We start from the raw sequence: 24,393 nt of genomic DNA on the forward strand, positions 1-24,393 counted from the left end.
GCGCTCCTCACTGCTGTGGGATGCTCCATACACCCCAGCATTGCACTGTTTGTGAACCGCCTGCTACCTAGAGGTAGGTAGAAAAAACATTTAAACCTGTGTCTATGTCTGAATCTCCAAATCTTCAGAATCTCTCTGAATCAGTTTAGAGGGTTTGATTCTATTCAGAGAGCTTAAAGGGTCCTCTGATTTTATTCAGATTTGGCCACCAAATCAAGCTGAATCTCCACTGAATTGAATTGGGGACCAAAGCTTCACATAGCCCTAGTTGCTAGCATTCCAGAATTAGGATGAGCAAAGATTTGCAATGATGGCTGCAGTGCTTTATGTCCCAAAGAGAATATGTCAGGATAGAACAGTATGGTTACAGTTTTTCCTTTGTGCTGAGATCATTTTGCATTCTGAGCAGTAGAAAAACTTGTAGCATAGACATAGGCTGTGTACACACATTCAAATGATTTGGGATAATTCTCATGAGTTTGTTTTCCTGGTAGAAAAACTTACTTAGAGACCCCTAAACAGATATTTGAATGCTGAGCCCCTGAAAAGCAGTGTTGATGCTATGCAGCCAGGGGGTCCCTGGGCACACATTTCTGCAGGCTCCCTCAGTCTGCCTGGAGATAGGTGGCATCGGTGCACAGGGAAACCCTGATTGGTTGACCCAGAATGCTCAGGGTTGGCCTGATTTTCCCTCCAGCACTATGTGGAGATTGTGAAGAGGACATGTTCTGCTCCCTGCTTGAATGGAGCAGTAAAGTCCAGCCTGAGTGACAGTGCCCCCTGCTATTGGGCCAGATTGGGGCCAGCTGAGGCCCCTTTCCATTGTGCTGGGTTGGGGCTGGGTTGCCCCTGCCACCCCTTCCCTGTATGGTGAGATAGGGCCCTGCTGGATTTGGCCCATGGAGGATTTGGGTACTACCCGCTGGCCTAAAAGTTTGAGCACCGTGGCCTTAAACAGTTATAAGGCCAGTATTTAACTAATGTCTGTATTAATGTAAGTGGTTTACTGTGATGGCATGCTCCCTGAAGGCCATCATGATCCCCCTGGTCATGACCTTACTGCTGTCACTCCAGCCACTCAGGGTCGCACCCTGCTGCCACATCTGCCATACCTTGATGGTATTAACAAAGATGGGAGGCTGCCCTTAGAGGCTGATGAGCTCTGGGTGCTCTAACTCACACTTTAAAATTTTGGCCAGTAGGTAAAGGTAAATAAAAATTGAGGTTAGACCAGGGGCCGGTGAAGTCCAGCCCATGGGCTGGCTCTGGCTGATGGTAGACTCCATTTCCCAGCAGCCCCTGTTCACATGTTTCCATGGAGACCCCAGCAGCAGTTGTGCTGTGATAGTGCTGCGGTTTCTTTGGAGACCATCCCCAGCAGTGCTGGCAGGGCACACAGCAGGGTGTGAAGCTGCTCCACAGTTGGGCTTGGATCTTGCGGTGATGACAGTGTGGTCCAAAGCCAGGACAGAGCTGCAATCTGCAGCCTTCATTCTCCAGGCAGGGGTGTGCAGGCAGTGGAATAGGGATTTGCCCCAGCTTCAGACCATGCTGTCACTGCTGCGAGCATCCGGGGCAGGGCCACAATCCCCTGTCTGCATGTCCCTGTCCAGCAATCAAGGTCTCAGCACATAAAGCACATTGGTATCAAACAACATGGGAAAGGGGAGCAAGAGAAGGATTTTTCCAGTTGGCTAAGATAATTTTGTGCCCTTTTTAACAGAAGGTCTGTTGGATATTAGGCGGGTAAGAGAATCACCAACAAAAATTAAGGTTTTCAGATTTTCAGCTCTTGATGTTAAAGTTACGCGAAAGTCATATGACACATTCATAAAATGCAGTTTCCAAGAGATCAGCATGAATTTATTTGCCTGCTGAGAAGCTGAATATATCAGCCTGGGAATCCTGACTGTTAGCTTGGGTATCTCTTAGGTATATCTGATACAGATATCCAAGCTACCCTGCAGTTTTCCGGATAGAGATGGGCTATATAGTGCTACAAGACAATTGTTGCTTCTTTTTAAGAAACAAAATACTGTTAAAGAAATGTTGTGAAGTATCATAAGTGATTCTTTTACTGAAGTTCAGGCTGCATTAGAAACATAATAATTATAATAAGGCTAATGTACATACTATCTTTCACCATGTGATCTCAAAGTACTTCACAATGAATGCTGTTATCTCTATTTTATAGAGAGTTTATCCCTATTTCACTGAATCAGACAAAGGCTCAGATGTATTTATTATTTGTATATTCAGATCAGAGTTATAGTCTATCAGTCTATAGTCCTCAAAGGCAACAAGAAAAAAAAATGGCTGAGTTGCTTCCATATATTGAAAATCCACTAATGGAAATGTGTTTTCCTTTATTTATATTACATGATATGAGAAGAAGTATTGGAGCTAATTGCTTTGCTTTTGAAATAGATTTACAAGATTAAAGGAGGGTATAAAGTATTAGAAATATAAAGATTTTAGTTAGATCTAATACCCAGAAATAGTCCATTTCATTTTAGGTGTTAAAAGACTATAATAGCAGCTTTTAGACTGGCTGATTCATTTCTTAGGTGTTTTGTTTGCGAATGTGTTCTCTTTTCAAAAGACCTAGCTAATTAGATCTACATTGTAACATCTAAGTGAATGTTGAGATGTAGGTTAAGAAGCTCTTATCAGTCTTCCTATGCACCTCTAGGTGAAGGACAGATTGTTGATGTTAATAGATTCAGCATCATCATAGGCTTTTGTGAATAGGATGGGGGGTGGAGGGGATATCATCATTTCAGAACCCAACCTTGTGTTTGCCTGCTACACACGTTTTTCCTTCCACAAACCTTGGATCAATCTCCTGTAATAAGAAATGACTTTTTATAAAAAACATGAAAAATATTTTATTTCCCTCAGAAATGTTAGACAAAATCAGCAGCTATCTTGCTTTTAAATCCTTTAATCCATCATTTTGCCATGTCTGTCTTACATTTTCAAGTACCTTCGTGTGAAACCACAAGTCACAAGATGACATAAATGTACGTTTGAGTTTCCCTTATTTTTTGTTAGCAGTAGCACCCATTCTGCCTCAATATATTCATTTTAGTCCACCTTGTATAGGAAGGTAGTATCAGAATGGGGAAGAACTTCTGTATGCCCAATTATAGGCACAATCTGGCTCAAAATTCTGCTAAAAAGGAACATGTAACATTTAAATATTTATGAGATTTACCTAAGATATACAGATAAGTTTCTTAGTATTTACAGAATTCCATTTATTTTGGCTGCTACATATACTGAGATAATTGTCTAAAATTAACTGATGTGTCATAATGGCTACTAGGGCTGTGTGAAGCTTTGGGTGCTGATTTGATTAAGCCTGATTTGGTGGCTGAATCTCCAAAGCTGAATTGAATCAGGGGACCAATTAAAAGGTCCAAATTGATTCAAAGCTCTCAGAATCAATTTGGAGAGCTTCGGTGATTTCAGGCAGTCCCTGCCCGCTACAGCAGGGAGTTGGACCCAGACTCTGAGTTTGTAAGTAGGAGGTGGGGGAGGAGGGGCTGGAGGAGTGGGAGGGGACCATGGGGGGACCTCTGCCAGGTCCCATCCCCTGCCTGCTCCCCACAAGGCTGCCCCACCTGACCCCAGCTCCCAGCCTTTTAAAAAACAAAACAAAACTCGGCCACTGGGTGCTGCTAGGAAGGGGGCCTAATCCCTGCTGCCCCCCACTGCCTCACACTGCATGGAGGGCTGTGCCACAAGCCCCTGACCACCCCCCATCCCAGCTCCTGGCACTTTAAGGAAAAAAACCCAACACCCCCTCAAACTCACCAGCTGCTGCAGGAGCCTCAGGGCTTCTGGGGGCTCCTGCAGAGCCTCCCCATGCAGTGTGGGGCAGTGAAGGGCAGCAGGGATTTCCCCCTGCTGGGCAGCAGCCAGTGAGTGGAGACTTTGGGGAAAAAAAAACAGAGCTGGGAGCTGGGGTGGATGGGGCAGCCATTGAGAGCGGGCAGGGAATACGGCCTATGTGATTGCGCTGATTCAGCAGCAGCTGAATCTCTGAATTGGATTCGGCTGAATTGATTCAGGATAGTGATTCAAATCACCGAATAGAATCATTATCCCCCAAACTGGCTGAATCCAAATCTGAAGCGAATACTAGCCACTTTGCACAGGCCTAATGGCCACCACTATTTTCTCTTTTGGACCCCAATTATATATTTCACTGACTGCTTTCTAGCAGGAATTGGAATGACTTCTCATTAACAGGTATTTATAAAGCGAGTTAATTGTACATTATTTTTAACAAAACAGAGTAGGACATTTAGATGCCTTGAATGACTTCAGAGGAGTTTGTATTGGAGTAACTGCCACACGTGCTACATTCTGCTTTTTTTTTTTTTTTACTCTTACACACTTAAACATCTGCTTCATTCATTCTTCTTCAATATGGTTCTGCTTTCAGAATGTATAGTGATGCTCACAGTTAATCTCACATTTTTCTGATTCATAATAGAAGTTACAGATGGCTTCATTTATCAGCCCACTTAAACTCATTCTTCACTTGTTTTCCAGGTTGCTGTGTACGTCAGGTAGAAATCTCACCTGTCTCCAACTACAGAAATGGAAATGGATGAAGGTACATTTGTACATTGATTTTATACTACTTTTATATCTTGTGTGGTTTTGTGCTTTGTACAAAGTGGGAGTAAAGTGTGACATTATGCATGCTGATACTGCACAGACACAAATAATTTTAGAAAGTCCATAAAAGTATAAAATCAGGTGCTCAATCCATTTCTGGGAAGAATATAACTCATAAACTTAACAAGTATGTTAGATGTTTAGGGAGTTATTATAGCCTTGTTTGTTATAAACATCACAGGGCAAGGCAAGGATGAGATTCTGTCACACTTACTCCCTTTGAATAGTAGCTTCTGCTATGAATTGTTTCACTGGAACTTCTGAGAGAGCAAAATGTTACTTAACATGAATACAAATGACAGACATTTGTCCTAAGTGCTCCCATGACCTTTTTACAAATGGGAACATAAATATTACACTATTATTAAATATTAGCGTTTGCTTTCACAGGGCTTATTTAGCTAACATGGAAAAGCAACACACTGCTTTTCTAAATCAGACTTCACAGATCCAGGTATTTAGGCCAGGGACAGAAGTTACACATAAACTGGTTTAAATGGTCAGAAACTGGTTTAAACCTGTAACAGACCAGAATTTCAGTGCACATAAACCAGTTTAAAAATGGCAGAAACTGGTTTAAGATAAACCTGGTTGAATGTAGTATCAGACTTAAACTGGTTTGACCCAAATAAGTTATGAAAACTCCCAGACCCCTTCCTGGTTAAATCACGGTCCCTCAGAATCCCAGCATGCTTTCCAGCCCTAGGCTGGGCTGTACTGTCTGGTCCAGCAGGGAAGGGTTGGGGGGGGGGGGGGGAGGCAGAGGAACTGCTCTGCCACCCCAGGAAAACCCTGTCTGGGGTCTGAGGTCAGGGAGGGGGGTTAAACTTCCCTTCCCTCCCTCCCCCAAGTACACAGCTGCTCTGCCCTGCTAAAAACTTACTGCTGGTTGCAACCTGTGGACTACAAATCCCAGAGGCACCTGAAAGCAGGAAGAAGTAATAAGCAGGGATCCTGTTTTTCCATTATTAAAAAAATTGCAAATTCTCTAATAATTTTAACCATGGATTTGGGTTTTTTTAAATGCCTCCTACAACACCCCCACCCCCTGACCCTGCTGGAGTGGGCCCCAGCTGCCAGGGCTATGGGGCCAGGGACCCAGGTCTGCAGCCTCCTGCCCCTAATAGAAGGCAGTGGCTGCTGCAGCAGGGGCATGAGCCAGCTCCCACCACCACCTGCTGTGGGCTTGGGCTGGTTCCTGGTGGCAGCATGCATTCCTGGGGAGCAGGGAGAACCCGCACCCCCCAAATCTGGGGGGGGTGCAGGGCAGTTGCATGATGCAGGCTCATGCTTCCCACCTGCTGCCCACTCCCAGGCCCTCTAGAGCACAGTGTGTGCAACCCAGCACGACAGCACACTGTTGGGGCACACACTATAGTTGCCTGCTGCTGTGAGCTCCACATTGCCCTGGCTATGCTTCCCCTGCAGATGGGGGCAGCAGCAAGGGGCTCAAGCCTGCACTGCTTCTGTGCACACAGAGGAAGCATGGCCAGGGCAGTGTGGAACTTGCAGCAGCAGGCAGCTTTCCTGCATGGCCCTGCTGTGCCCTGCCATGTCAGTTGCACACTCTGTGCTCTGGAGAGCCTGGGGGAGGGTTAGGGCTGCAACGTGCCCCCACTCTTGGCCGGAGTGCTCGGCTGGTTGCAAACCTCTCTGCTCCCTCAGCCCCCCAGCCAGCTTGGGATCTGGCTGGGAACAGGAGAGGTTTTCAGCCCCTGAAGCACTCTGGCCAGGGGCTGGAGTTTGCAGTCTCCCTGCTCTCTCAGCCCCAGCTTGGGTGTTCCCCAGCTGGGCACTCCAGCTGGGGTGGGGGGGGCTGTTGCAGCTGGCTGGGCACTGACTGGCTGCAAACCTCCCTGCCCCGCAAGCCCCACTTACCTCAAGCAAGAACATTGAGCTTGAAGCAGACTCTGGTAAGTGTGAGTGTCCCTGCCCTTTCCCCTATCCCTTCCCCTCCTGGAAGGGGTTGGAACTCTGCCATCCTGCAGAGCTCTTTGCAAATGGGGAAAATCCATGGGTTTCTCTTCTAAAAGGGAAAATCTGTGTTTTCTCTGATTTTAAAAAAGGGGAAATGAGCAGGGTGATGTGCCAGCCTGCAAGAGCTCTTTGCAAAAGTAGAGATCCGTGGATTTCTGTGCTAAAAGGGAAAATCCATGTTTTCTCTGACTTAAAAAATTGCAAATTCTTTGATTTAAAACCCCAAAATCCATGATAAAAATTGAAGGCCCCCCAGACCCACAGACATCCACCCCAGCAGGTAAGTGTGTGCGGGGGGGGGGGGGGGAGGAACAAGGCAGGGCAGAGGAAAGGGAATGTGCTGGGGGCGTAGATCAAGAAGTGGGGGAGTGTGCCCCTATGTCCACTCCCAGGAGCAGGGTTAGAGGGTGAGGGCAGGGGTACCACTCTGTGGGCCACATATACGCTGGCTAGCCTGATGGGGGATTCGCACGTGGAGGCTGCCACCGCAACTGTGCCACTGTACCCTGCACTGCCATCCCAGAGCCACCTGCATGGCCTGGCAGGCAAGTGCCGCAGGGCACGGCAGCAGCAGTGCAGTGGCGGCTGTCATATGCAGGCCACATACATGCCACCCAGCCGGGGGGGTGGGGGAAACAGGGCCTCACATGCAGTGGCCACCGCTGCATTGCCACTTATGCCCCATGACCAGCTGCATGGCTCTGTGGTGGTATGGGGTGGTGGCAGCTGCATGCCAGCTTGTGGGGGGGCGTTGCAGGCAAGTGACATGGGGTGCAGTGTGGTGGTGCCTGCCATGTATGGACTGCACACATGCCACCCAGCCCACTGGCTGGGGGGAGGAGGGGAGGGCTCACATGCGGCTGGCTATATGGCTCCATGGCTATGGCTCTGCAGCGGTGGTGAGGGATGGTGATGGTGGGGGGCAGGGGAGGCTTCACACCTCAGGTGCAGCAGGAAGAGGAAGTGAACACATGGCCCGTGCTGGCTATGTGCTAGAGAGTGTTGCTGGCTATGTGCTAGCCACTACAGGCATGTGGCTCCATTTTCTGAATCAAAAGTAATTGTCTATCCAGTTTTCTCAGCTTAATCTCTGCAGGTTAGACTAACCTGCAAAGACTGAATCAATTCAGCCTTGGGCTTTCTGAATGTTTGTACATAACCTTAAAGTTAGGCTTCTAAATCCATGGTAAAGCTCCTCAGTAGTAGTTTTCTGATTTTCAAAAGTTTGTCACACTCAAAAATCCCACTGACATCAGTGAACAATGCAAGGCATCTCTGCAAATCAGGCCACATTTAGTAGCAAGGTTTGAAAAATCATTCCCATATCAGTTTGATGTTGCTATGGAATTATATCTGTTTTGAGCAGTTATCCAGCCAGTGGGTCTCTTCACAAGCTCCAGAATTTTGGTGGCAGGGGAGAGGTAGCAGCATTGATTGACCCCAGAACCAGAGCAGTAAATACTGCCATTGCCCCTCTGCTGCTAAATTTCTGGACCTGCAGGGAGCTCTGAGGTCCAGATGATATTGCCCTGCACACCAGATTGTGCCAGTGTGCAGTCTCTCTGCAACTGATCCAGCATGAACGGGTGTGCTGTGGCCACATGTGTTGTACATGGTTGTGCCAGCATGCTGAGTTGTGCCTGAAGATTGATCTTGTGCTGGATCAGTTTCAGGGACTGAACCCACACCATTCATCTGGCCCGCAGGGTTAGAGGTGTTAAGCACCACTGATTTAGAGAAATGAGCTGTGAGTCCTAACTACATGTTATTGATGTGAGTCTTAGGGCTAGTTCTGCCTTTTTGCAAGTAGAAGATGAGAGCTGCCTCTAACAGAGATTGCAAGGGGTTTACAGCCTAGCCACAGGTAGCAGACTGGCAGCTTTAAGATTCCTTTGAGCCCTTCTGATTCTGAGCTGGATGGGAACAGTCCTGGGACTAAATTGTAGAAAATGAGATATGTATGCATTAGAGGTGCACTGATCCATCGGTTCGATATTGGATCAGTACTGATGTAAAGAAAACTGGCTGTATTGGATATTGGTGTGATGAGGCCAGTAATTTGGCTGATAAATGCCTGTACTATGTGCAGCCGTAGTGCAGCACTCAGGCCGTGAGGAACAGAGGCAGCAGCATAGAAAGCTGCCTCCAGCTGTTAAGTCCAGTGTGGTGGAAGGGGAGAGGGGAGGGAAGGGGCATGGGGGGGCCAATCAAGGCCCCCGCAGAGTGAGGAAGGGGGCAAGGGCAGGCACTGCCCAGGTGGAGTGGGGGAGGCAGAGCCATGGCTCATGGAGGAGGGAGGTGGCTCCTGCCACTGCTTGCACCCCAGGGGGCATGGGGTGGTGGTGTGTGCCCCACAGATCTGTGCATGGTGGGGCAGGCTGCAGCCAAGGCTTCACAGGGCTCTTCTCAGAATGGATTGGGCCTGGAGCAGGTGCTGTCAGGGCTGAGAGGATGTTGCATCCACCCCAAATTTTGCTGCTGCTCTGCTCTCAGTACCACTGCCACCAGGCACCTGGTGCAGTCCCGACTCTTCCTGGCATGTAGGTGGAGGCAGGACATTGAGCCAGGGCTCTGGCTGGTGGCAGCTGTGCTGAGAGCTAAGCAGCAGTGAAATTTGGGATGGATGCAGCATCCTCTCAGTACTGCCAGTGCCCACTCTGAGCCCTAGTCCCCCATTGAGAAAACCCCCATGCAGCCCTGGCTGCAGCCCATTCCATCCCATGCAGATCCAAGGGGTACACCCCCCCCATGCCCATCGTGGTGCAAGCAGCAGTGGGAGCCACCTTCCACTGTCCCCATGAGCCATGACTTCTGCCCTGCCATTCCACCTGGGAAGCACCTCCCCCTGCCTCTGCCCCCTCCTTCACGACAGGGGCCTTGATATCTGTCCCTCTATGCCCTTTCCCTGCCCCCTCCCATTCCACAGCACTGGATTTACCAGCTGGAGGCAGCTGTGTCAGAAATCGGATCAGTATCGGCTGATGTGCCTCCTTAAATATCATCTATCAGTATTGGCCCCAAAAATCTCTATTGCTGCACCCCTAATCTGTATCAAATGACAAATTCTTTGTTGTGCTCAGAGTACAAGTGTTAGCACTGTCTATGTTTGGCTTTTGTTTGAGATCTGTCTGCTAATCGGCGTTCCAGACAGCTACTCTGTCCTGGAAGGGTGGCATCATGAAGGACTATAATGGAGGGTCATTACTGACACTGCCCTTGGGGGCCAGTGGCTTTTAGTTGAAGCTGGGCAGGAAACTGTTTCACCATGTATGAATCCTTCCAAGATTTCAGAATATTTCATTGCCTGCCTCAAGACTTTTTGAGATTTTTATTTTTACAAAAAAAAAATAGAGGAAGATGACCATGCCTGAGTTGTCCACAGCCTGACAAGCAGGGTGAGGTGTGAGAAATAACACATTGAAGCTTCTAGTTTGTATCGGGCAGAGCAAAGCTTTTGACTGTGAGTCTCCCATGCCCAAAATGAATACCCTGACCTACAAACAATTATCTGGTCTGCTGTCTATTTTAGAAATTCCATTGTGGATCTGAAAAACTTTTTCCTGATGAATATTTTGTTGAAACTGGTAATATCCTGCAAAAGTTCTGTTGTGATGAATTGGCATGAAGTTCAACTAAATAATCTCGATCTCAGGCTTTCTATGAGTTTTGAAAGATCTAGAACTCTTTAAAAAAATCACTTAAGATTTTTGTAACTACAGTCCCTCTGGTTACAATGGTCACACCACTGTAAGCCAAAGAGGTTAAATTGGCAAATGCAGTGTTCTCAACCCCAGCAGAACTCTGAGAGTATGTATGTAATTGACTGCCGTGTCTCAGAGACTGGTTGCAGGGACTAGAGATACTGGACAGCCACGTTGCTTTTCAAGGGGAAGACATCAGGCAATCTGAGATCAATCATGCACCTACTAACAGCAACTAGACACTTTCAAGGCTCAGTTGTCTCAGAAGTACATAGGATGCAGCAGACTAGTGGCATGGCACATTCATCCAGTTTTTACTAAATGGGAAGTTATGGCAGCCTTCTTCAGTCCCACTGTGGGCAGAAGCATCTCCAAAGCACATCCGAGCATAATCTCTATGCCAAGTTTGTGAGAGAGTCCTTAGGTGGTAGCCTGAAGAAGTGAATTCCTCTGTTCCTGTGCCTGCATTGTTGTTCCCCAGCTAAATCCTTTTCGATGCTGTTTTTTTTTTTTTTTTATCCATTAGAAAGGGGCTAGAGTGGAGGTGAGAATCTGACCCCTGCTGTAGTTTTTTAAATTTTTTTTTTTTTTTAAATGAAGAATAGGCAAAACCAAAGGATGTGGTTTACACACTGAAAATTGGTCTGTACTTTGAACATATGGATAACATTATTCTTGGTATTTGAGACAAGAGGGTCCTAATTCAGCAAAGAAAAAAAACGCTTAGTTATAAGCATAACTTCAAGGAAAGCATGTGCCCAATGAAGCACGTAAGTAGTGCTATCAATGTCATTAGATTAAACACGAGGGCTAAATTCAGAAAGTCAAAAAGTCTGAGGCTGAATGGATTCAATCTTTGCAAGTTGGTTCAATCTATACAGCTTATACTAATAAGCAAGTGAACAGACACTCATTTGTGATTCCAGAAATGCAGCCCCATGCTTGCAGTGGCCCAGGCCAGAATCTGGGGAGTGCTAGAGCACACCTCCCTGTTCAGCTGGAGGAGACAGCCTGGGCCAAGAATAAGCTGGCCACCCTTTAAAGGGGAGGGGGAGCTGGGGTTTGCAGAGGAGATGCAAAGCATCCTGGGATGCTGAGGGACTGTAGAGTTAACTTGAACATGGGGGGGATCTGGGACAGAAGTTCAGTAAACTAATTTAACCTAAATCAGTTAAGTCTGATACTACATCCATCCAGGTTTATCTTAAACTTGTTTCAGCCATTTTGAAAGCAGTTGATGTGCATTGAACTTTTACTGTGTTACAGTTTTGAACCAGTTTCCAACCACTTATACCGGTCTCTCTGTAATTTCTGTCCCTAGGCCCAGAGTCTGGATTGTGTTACACATGGTCTCAGCAAAGCCTATGGATTCTCATCCCATTACCTGGACTAGTTGTTACCTGCAGCTGTTAGCTCCAATATCCCTCAAAATGTTTATTCTTAGTTCTCTAATCTATGCATTTTTTGCCTGTCTCAACAGTGTCCTCTCCCTCTGTCCTTTTTCCTTTTTATTTTGAAAGAGGTTTATGTGCGTTGAACTTCTGTTGCATTACGGACTTGAATTGGTTTCTGATCATTTATACTGGTTAATGTGTAATTTCTGTCTCTAGCCCTGATTACATTTCATAAATCCTAGATAGGCCTTTTATTTTAAAGGAAGAAAAAGACTAGGTTTTGTAGCTGCAAACACATTTACACAATGGGTACTTCTGTTGTCTTTTGAATGAGGATTGTCATTTGCAAACTGAACATTAGCAGAGAACAATTTTGCATATAACACGTGAATCAAGCTGTGAAACATTTTTTTTCTTCCAAGGACAGCTTTATAAAAGAGAAAAATGTGCATGTGTGCAAAAATGGAAAGGGTTGGAGAAATACAAGTGAATTGAAGTGTTTCCTGTAACAAGTAGTTGGCTTTTTTGCGTCTACCATAAAGAAATCAAAGCTTAAGGCTTGCCTTTTATAAATTCAATTTAAAATATTTGAATGGAAAGGTTTTCATCTATAATCACTTAATTTTAAGTATGCAGTAAAATATATTGGCTGGGAAAATGCAGAGCAAGAATAATTATTTCAGCAGATCACTGCATTACTAAAACTCTAAAAGGTTGGAACAAAAGTGTTTGAAAGCTATCCTGTAGGCTAATTGTCTTCCCTTAAACCCCAAGGCAACTGATGACGTCTCCGTGGTAACTAATCTTTATTTCGTTATTTTAAAAAATTGTTTATGCTTCAAATTTTTCCTACTGTTAGGCACAATTATAAGCCGATGTTTGATATTTTGGATAGGTAGCAGCTTTACTCTGTGTTCCTGCATGATGCATACACTATAGATATGTGTGTCTTTTGCTCTCAGCTGGCTTTTTGCAATTCATGGCTTTCTATTTTATTCTGTTGCCCTACACAACATATGAATTGTGTAATAACGGGAAAACTTGGCACTTCTGACAGCTTTAGGCAAAACATTAATTTAGTCCCTCATAGTTTGCTGTGGTGATTTGGCTAAGCATAATTACCTCATTTGTGTGCAGTTTTCATGTAAGTTGACAGAGGCATTGTAAAGAGTGCTTGTAGGACATGAAGACCAATAATGGAAAAACTGACTGCGCTGATCTACAGTCCATGTTGCCCCATTGACATCATGGGGATTTCACCAACTCAAACCAGAGCAGAATATTGGCACAATAGATAGAATCTGTAAAGATGAAACATGATGAAAGAATGGAGAGGAACCTGAAAAAGCTGCTATGCAAATAATAAGTGCAGGAAATTTATAGAGGAAAAAGTGTCCTGGAGACAGGACACCATACAGGGAATGAGGAGATCAGGACTATATCGAAGCTCTGCAAGTGACTTGCTGTGTGATCTTGGGCAACCTCGTTTCACCTCTGTCTGTTTTGTCATTGCTAAATGGGAATTACTTTCCTCTGCAAACTGCTGTGACATCTCCAGCTGAAGAATGCTTTGCAACTTTGAATACTTGACTATTAATTGGCTCCCACTATAAGCGATTTTTCTGCTTTGGAATTAAGAATTAACATTAAGTATTAATTCTTGCTCCTTGAGATGCTTGCTTCTTGAATATAATTTATCTTGGTTATGATTTTTAAATATTTGTTTTGTTGGCCCCTGGCCATCAACATTGTTTAATTCAAAAGACTTCAGGACTATTTCGGTCCACTCCTTTCATCACCTGAACAACTTCTGTTTTTTCAGTTCGTGTTCTAACGTACCAAAAGCTACTTAAACAGAAACCCACAGTCCCTGATGGCTTTCACCAAGATTTGTCATTTCTGCCAAGTCTGGGTCTCTTTCTTTGGCACACCTGTTGTCTGCTTTCCTGTACTTCTATAACTTGATTTTTTTATTTTTACAAGGCAAGTCTGTTGGTGATTGCTTAAATTCACCCCCTCCTGAACCTGGAGGATCAGTAACCTGTTTTTCATCTAGTCTCTAACTGTGGACCTGTCTGCCTTCAGTAACCCAGCAGGAATTACAGCTCCTACCAGTGTAGCTCACATAGCATTTGAATATGCAAGTTTTCCTAGTTGCTTCAAGATACGGCCGTCAGAAAAGGACTGTGATGCTAATTACAATGGGAAGAAAAGTGAGGGTGAAGCTACATGAATAAATAGTCACCCTCAGATTTTTTTCCTGTTGTAGTTGGCACCTGTTGAAGCTTGTAGCAGGCTGACTTTTTTTTTTGTTACTAATTGGTTTGTTGAGTGATTAATGCTAGAGTGCTTGTCAATAAAGCCATAATGAATTTGGTTTTAAAATGCCAAAATATGCATTCTAAAATCCTCTCTCAGTATTTATAAATTCCTTTACCAAAGATTTCAGCTTAAATTTTGCTTAAACATTTTGCTGAATTTTGGGTCTTAGTTAACTGCCATCATCAGTTTAAGTATATATTTAAGTGCTTTGCTGAATCAAACCCTAAAACCCCTGATTGCGCTGTGTTCACCTCCCTCAGAAAATGTCTTAGCGATGACAACTATTTTTAGTGCTGTAATTATTATTGAAGTAGCATTTACAGACCTCAGTTGAAGATATGCTTCAGAATTCCTCCTGTTTTCTGTAAGTTAGCTTAGGGAACACTAAAACTACTATGCCACTTTGGTTACTAGTCAGTCACACAGCTTGAACAGCAAATATTTGATTCTTAGATGAATTCCCACAATGAGCTGCTCACAAGCCATTTAGAGACTATAATTTGTTAGCCCAAAATAGTCATCAAATAATGAACAAATCTGTAAAAATTATTTGCTCTTAGGGACAATTTGTAATGGCAAAAAGAAGAAAAGTAGCAAATGCTATAACAGGAACAATTAAAACAGCTGTCCATCCTGACAATAACAAGGTTTTTTCTGCTTGCCTTTTTGCCTGCTAATTTTGTAAGGGATTTCAGTCTCCTGTGCTGCTAGTCCTGTGAAGTAAGCAGAAGTCAGGATTATGTCTTCATTGTTAGAAACCCTGCCTACATGCTGATTTTTATATGGCTCTTTCTTCCATATAAACATCTTGATCTGTATTTTTATCTGCACATATATTACAGTTATGAGTTTATACATTTTGGGAACCTGAAAAATGGAGTAGATGCTACACAGTTGGCTATACATGAAGTTACTAGTTTGAAGAACACTTATTTTAATGCTTTTCTGAATACTTATCGGTGGCATGTTTTACATATAATAATAATAAAAAAAAACTGCGTTGTCTCATATACCTGTTGTGTAAACAGAGTAAATATACCAGACAGATTAGGTGTAATGATTCTGTAGTTTCTGAAATCAGAAGCTGGCAGTATTTATTTAAAACATATGTTCCAGTAGCACCTAAATTCCATGGCCCAGTTGGACCCTATTATATCAAGTGCTGTACAGAAGCATAATGAGAATCCATAGAGCTGCCAATCTAAAAGGAAGCATTAGGTGGTATAAATGTGTTTCCTGTTCTAAAAATAAGAGGTGATTATTGTAGGTAAAGAACTACACTGAGGTCTTACATGGTTGAAGTTTTACAAAGTGCTCTATAATTTGTCCCAAAGTACAAAAGAGTTGTATATAGACAATGAACACCTAGTCTTCCAATACTTGCTTAGTTTAGGAAGGTTTTTTGGAGTATTCAAAGCTGAGATCTCAGCTTGTTGGTTTTGAAACATCATCTGCTTTATAGCAGAGTCCTCCATAATCATAACTTGCATTCATGCATTTGATGTTATGGATGGCCAGGCCACCCTTTGCTGTAATTGCTTTTATATGTTAGGGTACTGGCTATAAAATAAGATACTGAAACCATTTGATTAATGTAAATGTGATGCTGACCACAAACACTGCAAACAAAGGACTTATGGCCTAGCTTCAGGAGTAGCAAACTGCTATAAACTTCTACTGATTTAGTGGGAACAGGATAAGTTAGAAAGGTTAGTGCTACCCATAAGACTTTGATAGTCAACAACAACCAGTATCTCATACTGTTATTCAGTTAATCTTTAATTCATTTAAACATATCTGAAATCATTCCTCAGTAGTACTGAAATGTGGTATGGCAGACTCTTGTTTGCTCTTTGCAGACAGGAGAGAAGAAACATTTATACTATACTTGTTCAAAGAAGTAGAACATACTTAAAAGATTGTGGTCCAGCTGGTTGGCTACAGAGCAGAATGGAAAATGCTGAGTATTTACAAAATAGCTTTATAATGATCACACCTTCTGAAAGTACCATGTGGGAGATATTTAAAACAGTTTTGACACCATTGAATGATTTTACAGTATACACTGTTGCCTCATTCAGTTTCTGAGTACATGTTGAAAAAATAAAATTCAAATATTTTCTGTGGCTTTACTGTGGGGAAAAAAAATATAGAAAAATCTCTTAAACTCTCAGGCTAGCACTCATATTCAGCAAAGACAGATGGTGGTGTGTTGCATTGCTAGTGGAAAGCAGCTTGCACTGAAGGAGGTACTAGTATTGCTATAATATGCTCTTTTTACTGTATACATTATTGAGTAGCTATGTAGTTATAATATAGTTACTAATAATCTGTATGCTATTGCTACTGTTGACTAGGGTTTTGCAGAACTGGCTGAGGAGCAATGCATAAAGGACTCAACCCTTGTCTGCAAATGGTAAGTGGCAGCCCAGTGCCCCCTGCCAATGCTGAAAATGAACATAAGCTCAAGTTTGGTTGACAGTGTTCAACTGCGTGCAAGGGGAAACCTCTTTACAGACCACTGTGGCAACCCTCCGTCATGCTGAGTTGTGGGCAGCCAGGTGTGGGGCCACTCGGGGATCAAGGTGCCAACCAGGGACAAGAGGGATGAGCAGATTTCAGGGACAAGCTGAGTCAGGAAGGCAGGAGGTCAATCCAAGAACTAGGTTTAGGAATAAATCAAGTAAGGAAGCTGGGGGAGGGAGACCATGCAGGGAGTGGACTCAGAGAGTAAGCCATGTCAAGAAGCCAGGAGATCAAGTAGGGAGCCGACTCAGAGCACAAGCTGGAGGGAACAGCAAGACACTCTGAGATCAGGTTGAGTCCTGCTGCCCAGACACTTCCTGTTCTGGGGCAGGGTTTTATATGGAGGAACTGGAGGGTCAGGTGACCCCAGCTGGCCACTCTGGTGCAAGTGAGTGGGTGAAGGACTGAGCCCTACTGCCAAGCTTCAGGACAGCCTTTACCAGCATAGGTGACTGTCTGTTATGCTACCTTTTCCATGTAATCTCAAGTGCAAGCTCACAGTGCTGGGCCAGTATGGCCTGCAAGGCAAGGTCACTGTAGGGATTCACTCTGTTAACTGGTTGCGCTGGGTGGCAGTTGGAGCATCAGAAATGCCAGGCAATCCAGGGCAGATGTTCATGGCAACCAGATATGTTTCTGTTTACATGCGACTTTTGAGTAAAAGTGTAACCTGCCTTTGCTCACAGACCAAACTCACAGAGAACAGAAATTAAAAAGAAAAATGATGTTGTCACTACAATACAGTGCTGATTTTGACAGCGTTCATTCCCTGTGGGTCTTTGTATGGCTTGGCCTATAGCTTACGTACATTTTTACCACTATTTCTGAGTCTTAAAGTTATCAAGGGCGTTTGGTTCACGTTGGTACTTTTTACAGATTCTAAGTAGTGGCAAAAATGAACTGCATTGATATTTTATTAGTTTTTTACTTATAAAGTATGTTTCAGGCTCTCAGAAGTGATCTAAGTCTCTGTCAGATAAATGTACTTATTTATTTAGATTGATGTCTGTCATAGTATCTTGTATGATATAAAGGGAAGCAAAATGCAATAACAACATTTATTTAAAGGATTAAATGCATCTATTTAACAGCCTGTATCCATTGTGTTGCAATGACTGAGTAATTACAATATCAACAATAATAGTCTTTCAAGGTCTCAGTCCTGCAGCTTGTCTCCATAGAAGTGGACTCTGGTACATACTGATAATCTGACTCCTCACAGCCAAACTCAGCATTTTCGTAACACCACAGCCTTTCAAATGAAACCAGGAGTGTACCATGTGAATCACCCCAAATGCATGTCAGTGATAAGTCATAGCACACTGTGTATCCTGGGAAGTACTACATATGCCCCCAAAATACTATTTTTGAATTCTTTATGGAGAGTTTTTTTTTAAACACAATATTGGGGACTCTTACATTTAGTGCTTTGTCCTGTCTACTGTTAAGTCTGTCCACCAACGGACCATTTTGTGACTTCCCTTGTGTGATTCTTTCACAAGTTGAAAATTCTCACCAGTAGAAATTGCCTTGCTTTTCTAGTTTAAGTTTTTCATCATTTCATAGTGTGGTTTTAACTGAGTCACTAGTAGTAAGACATGGGAACAAAAAGCAGCTATCACTGGAAAGACATAAAGATTACAAAAGAGAAATAACAGGGCAAGAGAGAAATTTAATATAAATATCTCCTCCATACCACACAAACCCCATTTCATTTTCCTTTTTATTTGCTTTTGTCCACATCATCAAATGGTCAAGTAATTTCTATGATTGGCAGGAACTGTCTTAAAAAAACACTTCAGATTATAGTAGACCAGATGACGTTAGGTGCATTAGAAAACTTTTTGGGAAGGAATACAGATGTGAAACAGTATCTGGATGCCAGCCTGAAAACAGAATCTTAATTTAAACCTTACTCTGTTCCTGTTTTATTGTTGCCACCCAGTATAATCCACTGATGCAGAAATGAAGTGTAACAAGCAGAGGATTATGACTGGAGGTAGGACAGCAGCAGCAGCCGCAGTGGGAATAAATGAATTCCTAAGAAGCAAAATCTAATTTCCATGCAAAATCCCTCAGCAAAATAAACAAAAATAAATGGGGTGGGGGGAGGGAAATATAAGACTTATTGGCTTGTAAAGGGATTTCTTTTCAGCAGTTTCCACAAGGTGTCAATTACTGCTAGAAGAATGGTATTACTGGTAAATTGTTTGTTTCTCTGCATACAGTGCAGTATGGTAAAAAACCTTTTACAGCACTATATTTACTGATACTCCCTGCCCTTGGTCCTGACTTTGTCCTTTCAAGGTCTGGAGTTGGCTTCTGAGAAGATCATAGAAAAATATTTTTGTTCTTTTTATTGCATGCATTCCTTTTAGTTTTCTTGTATCTGGGCTTCAAAGTGGGTGGAGGAGGAGGATGCAATAAGTAGAGGTGAGCATTAGGCCGGATACTTAGGATGATGTTTCTAGATATGCCTCAGAACTCTGTAGGGCTGCATACAGACAATCAAAAAAGCCTGAGGCTGAATTGTTTCAATCTTCACAGGTTAGTCTAACCTGCACAGATTGAACTAATCAGCAAGTGAACAGACATTCAGTTTAGATTCTGAAAATGCAGCCACATGTCTGCAGTTGTCCAGGACAGAAGCTAGGGGGTGCTAGAGAACACATCCATGCTCAGCAGAAGCAGTCAGCTTGGGCCAAGGCTATCCTGCCCACCCTGTGATGGGGGATGTGCAAGGCAGGTGCAAAGTATCCCGGGATGCTGGGGGACTGTGAGTTGACTTGAACCTAGAGGTGACCTGGGACAGAAGTTCAATAAACTGATTTAACCTAAATCAGTTAAATCTGATGATATATCCATCCAGGTTTATCTTAAAGTGGTTTCAGTCATTTTAAAAGTGGATTATGTGCACGGAACTTTTGTTGTGTTACAGATTTGAACTGGTTTCTAATCACTTATACCAGTTTATGTGCAACTTCTGTCTCTAGTCTAGAGGTTTGGAAAGCATTTCCAAACCTTCCCCTAGGGTGGTGTTGGCCTCCTTCCCCTGTCACACCCCTTCCAGAGTAAGACATAATTGGCACAAACAAGGATTTGATAATACTACTTGCACTCTTTATATCTCTTCCTCAAATATAGTTTTGTTTTATTGCTAGTGCATGCTGCTTTCTATAAGAAGAAATCGCATTCCTAGTGATTGCTAGAATGTTGGGACTCCTCATACATGCATACATGCTTCAATGCACTGCACTTAAACACCAGAATAACTAATCAGCTGTGATAGATTTTAAGAGAAATAAAACCTCTGACTCTTTATTTTATTGTGGTTGTTTCTGATGCTTGGAGGTCACAATTTTTCTCTCCATGAGGGAAACAGATTGGAGAGATTTTGATTTAGGCTCATCTCTAGAGTCAAACAGGTCAGGAATCATGACTACAAAGCAGTGTTGCATAGAACATTATTCATAGTCTGTTTTCAAAGAGTAGTTTGGCTTTGCCATCCTGAAATAACAGGTAAGGCTTAGTGCATATATCTAGCTCCAGTTCCCTCCTTTCATTTCCACTGATCTTTACAAAGGCTTTGCTTTTATTTCTTTCTGTTTTTGTGCCTATGGATCTCTTCTCCCACAGCCTACTAGAGTTGTCAGGGATTTTTCTACATGATTGCCTTTAATTCTAATGCTCGCTTTTTTTTCCCATCATTACTCGGTTTTTTCCCCCCCTCTCTTCCAGTTCTCTGGTCTTTCACTTTCTGATTCATTGCTTAAAATAAAGTTCTCTCCACATGACAGAGAATTACAGGCAAGATTTACAAGATATACGCTCTATTTCCAAATGCAAGCATTTATTCTAAACTATGGGCAAGAGTCTCTGAGTAAAGCTATTTAGGTTTTATTTGTCTGGGTCCCAAGAGTTTCAGCAGACATTGATTATTCCTCTGATAATGCTACTCATAGTTAGACAGAGTGTCAGTGCTACTAGAGATAAAAAAAAATAAGTAGGAAACCTATTCTATAGTTGAAAGCCAGAAGGAGGGACATTGTAACAAACCCCCCATCATACCAGAAAAGAACCGGCTAAAAATAAATATATGGATTAAACTATTACCATGTTTATTGTAGTGTATAGCAGAAGGCCAACACTCCTTTTTGTTATAGTTTTATCTTGAAGAGCATGGAAATATGTCAAATTATTTCTGATGATCTTGTCCCATGGGGACATCCTTGAACATTTTATGCCTTGACTTGGCTTTCAAAGGGAAACAATTTGGCCCCACAAACCTTAGTTACAGTTACATTTTTAAGAGTTTTTTGTTGACTAAGGTGCCCACATTCTTGAACCTGAAAGGCAGGGCCTGATTGCACATGCTCAGCATTTTTTACAGATCAGTCCTCCTTAACATGTGTCTTGAACTGGGTACCTAAAGTCAGAAGTCACTTTTCTAAATCCAGAATTTAGGATTTTTAAGTGGTTTATGTTTAGTGTCTGTAAGGATGGTTGAGTCCTCAAAAGTGCATAACAAGGCAGTAGGGCACCCTGGGCAGCAGGACATACGGGAGTAGTGGTGACATGAAGTTGCTGCTGGCTGCCATTGTAATTGTGCAGCTCTGACATTAACTTTTATTTTTCCATCCCCACTCCAAGGCAGTGTCCGAGGTATCTGCCCCAGTTGCCCTGCCTTAGTTATGCTACTGGTGCTATTCATTTTAAGCACATGAAGTTAGCATGCTGTGCTTTTCTTACACTGGGTCTTTATCTAAAACTATGAGACCCTATATGACTTGGGACCCAGCTATTTTCTGCTTTGCCTATATCTTTTTTTTTTGTGGTAGTTATGATTGGCTCCATCACTCTTGCGGCCAATTCAACAGATGCAACTCTGAAGACTTGCCCCTAGGAACTGCTTGTAGGCCCAACCAAATTATATAAGATAGTGCCAAGGCTCCCATTAATTTCAGTATTGAAACCTAAGAACATAGTTTTTCTGTTGGTTCCTTGAAGTATGAGTTTTATGAGCTTCAGAACGTGGTATAAAAACTTATCTGTTCCATATACCACCAAGCTGACTGCTGTAACATGTTAGTTAGTGGCAGGACACTGGTAATTTTTATTAAGTATTTCATGCTTTCATGAGTAGACAGAGACAGACTTATGACAGGGGGCTATGGGCAAGGCAGGAGGACAAGTATAACATATAGATCTTAGAAATTGACTGGGTTGGAGCCTGGATTTAGTGTGAGCCCTGGGATCCTATAGGGGTCAAGTGCACTGACCCTCTGCAGAACACCTAATGCCTCTGTCCCAAGGGGAACAGCATCTCCTTTAATAAAAAGCATTTGCTTTTCCTCCCCCAATGCACCCTCTGGTTCAATACATATATATGCAGAGTAGGTACAATCAGATCTAGAGAGACCTATTTTTATAAACATTTAGTTTACTGTGTCTCCTAGTTGCTTAGGCAGAGAACATAGTAGGCAATGCAATATCAATTCTATGAAAAAATGGAACTTTTGAAAACTCAGTTTTGCAAAAATAAACCAATGCTATTTTGTTTTGGAAACGTATTTCAGTATTCCTAAAATGAAGTATGTTGCTGGGACTTCTGGCTCGCATGATGCCCATCTGAGGGAGCCAAAGAGCCCAGACACTTTGGTTGCCCTGGTTCCATAACTACCTGCCAAAGACCCAGGGATCCTAGCAGTGCTGGCTGCTGAGATATGGAGAAGCTGCAGGAGTGGGAAAAGTATTTGACTGGAAAAAATAAACTTTTCCAGAACAATTGAAATTTTCCTTTGGAATAGTTAGGTTTTTGAGAAAGCAAATTTTCTATTGAAAAATCATTCTGATGGGGAAAGTCCAGCCTAGCTGTACTTAGAGGCTTTAGAAATCAGAGAGATAAAGGGGGTTAAAAAGAGACCAAGTGGTTCTGAGAGCATTATAGGTAAAAACAAAACAAAACAAAAAACACACACCAATAAAAACAAAACAAAAAATATGAATAGTTTTTAGCTGTGTCCACAGCTTCTGGCTTTGGTCAGCGTTGTCTCAGTCCTGCTCTCACTGAAGTGGGAGCTAGATTAGAACATTAATTACAATTTGAAGATTTATTACCTGTTTGTCAAAATTTGTATGCTATGATACACTGAACCAGTTAGTATTTCTATAATATATTCTGGGTATGATTGCAATTTCACTCCATTGTGAAATGGCAAGTGAAATAATTGCAGAATGATTGTTCAATAATTATAACACAATTATCATCAATTCACTAGATAAGTCAAATTTGTTAGCCCATGAGTGATAAGCCCTGTGGGTGCATTATCAATTTGTCTGTTGATCAGCACTGTCATTTCTTATTCTGATGGGCTTAGACAGTAATGGAGAATATAAATGTTAAACTATTAAAAATGTGCGACAGCAGGAATTGCCTCTGGCTGGCTTACCAGAAGTCTGACAGAAGCTATTAAAATGTTCTTGTTGCCACCATGTAGTCACTCCTTTCATAGTCTTCACTGATGTAATAAACCATTCAGAGAAGATGGCTGGGATGCTACCAAGTTAATAATGCCAAACTCGTGTTGAAATGAAGCTTTATTTTGATAAATTCTGAAACAAAAAATGAAAAGGAAGCAACGGGATCAGCTGTAATTGTCAGTTTCTATCTTCTCTTTTCGTTCACCATCACCTGTGTCATCTATAATATTCAGCACATCTGTGCCTAGATTTTTTAAGTCATTTGTTGGGAGAATACCTGCTTTTAAGCAAAAACCAAGAGCTATTTCAGTTCCCATTGAAGTTTACAGCACAGCCTCTGATAATTTCAATGCATGCAGGTCTGGGTCACAAAAGTGTGTTTTTTGTTGTTTTTTTTAAATAGGTTAAGTGAGTAGGATACAAAGATTTTCCTTTGAAGGAATAGCAATATGTTGTTTTAAGAGAATATTTGTTCTTTTCTTTTGAGGGGAGTAATATGTAAACATAATTTTCATAAAATGAGCACTCCAACTTGACTGTAAAATGCTTTAATGAGTCACTGAGGGACTGTACTAATACTTTCATGTGCTAGGCTATATGCAAAACCATGGATTGTATCCTTCACTCTCACAGTTCTGATGGGAGAAAGCAAATGTCTGACAGAGATTGTATGCTGAATTAGGGGAAGCAGTAACTAAGGTTTAAAAGTAAAAAAAAGAGACTAAATGTTAGACTGGATTATGTAAGCATCTGTTCCTTAAAATGAAGCTGGGGGAGGTGGGAATGGGATGCATTTCCTAAGCAGTGCTCGGGGGGGTATAGTTGTAGCCGTGTTGGTCTAAGAACATAGGCAGACAAGGTTCTTTGGGTAAATCCAATATTTTTTTTTATTAAACCAAAACTATTAATTTAGCTGGAATGCTCCAGCAGACTCAGTTAATCGAGTCTGCTCTGACATGTTCTAATCGGAATGCATTGAAGCATGTCTATAGGTACCCTTAGGCCTGATACTGAAATCAGGTACAAGTTGGTAAACCAGGCCTGTGCGTGGAGTTTGGGTGCTGAGGTATGACCAAGTAGATCTTATTTCAAAAGTTATTACAAAGTGCCACATTAAAAAATGGACTTGCTGCCTAAGTAGAATTTGGGCACCTAATTCTGCCTTAAGTCCAAAATTGTGATCTTGAAAATCCTGCTCAGCTGCTGCCTTGCACTGGAGACTTCTGAACTCCATAAGCAGCCTGAGACTTCTGAACTCCATAAGCAGCCTCCTTTTTCACTTTGAAGTTCCCCAGAGGTCT

General features: G+C 42.6%; 1 long non-coding RNA gene across 2 annotated transcripts in view; it reads left to right on the forward strand.

Annotated features, from left to right (window-relative positions):
- LOC149871560 (uncharacterized) overlaps positions 1-24,393 on the forward strand; it is a 298,900-nt gene that overhangs the window by 159,245 nt on the left and 115,262 nt on the right. For both annotated transcript variants that reach the window (XR_016440266.1, XR_016440267.1), the window contains exons 3-4: positions 4,564-4,627; positions 16,444-16,502. This is a non-coding gene — a long non-coding RNA (uncharacterized LOC149871560). The remainder of the gene's footprint in view (positions 1-4,563; positions 4,628-16,443; positions 16,503-24,393) is intronic.

This window comes from Crocodylus siamensis, chromosome 2, assembly GCF_052110815.1.
Source record: "Crocodylus siamensis isolate JL-2025a chromosome 2, ASM5211081v1, whole genome shotgun sequence".
In the NCBI taxonomy this organism is placed as follows: Eukaryota; Metazoa; Chordata; order Crocodylia; family Crocodylidae; genus Crocodylus; species Crocodylus siamensis.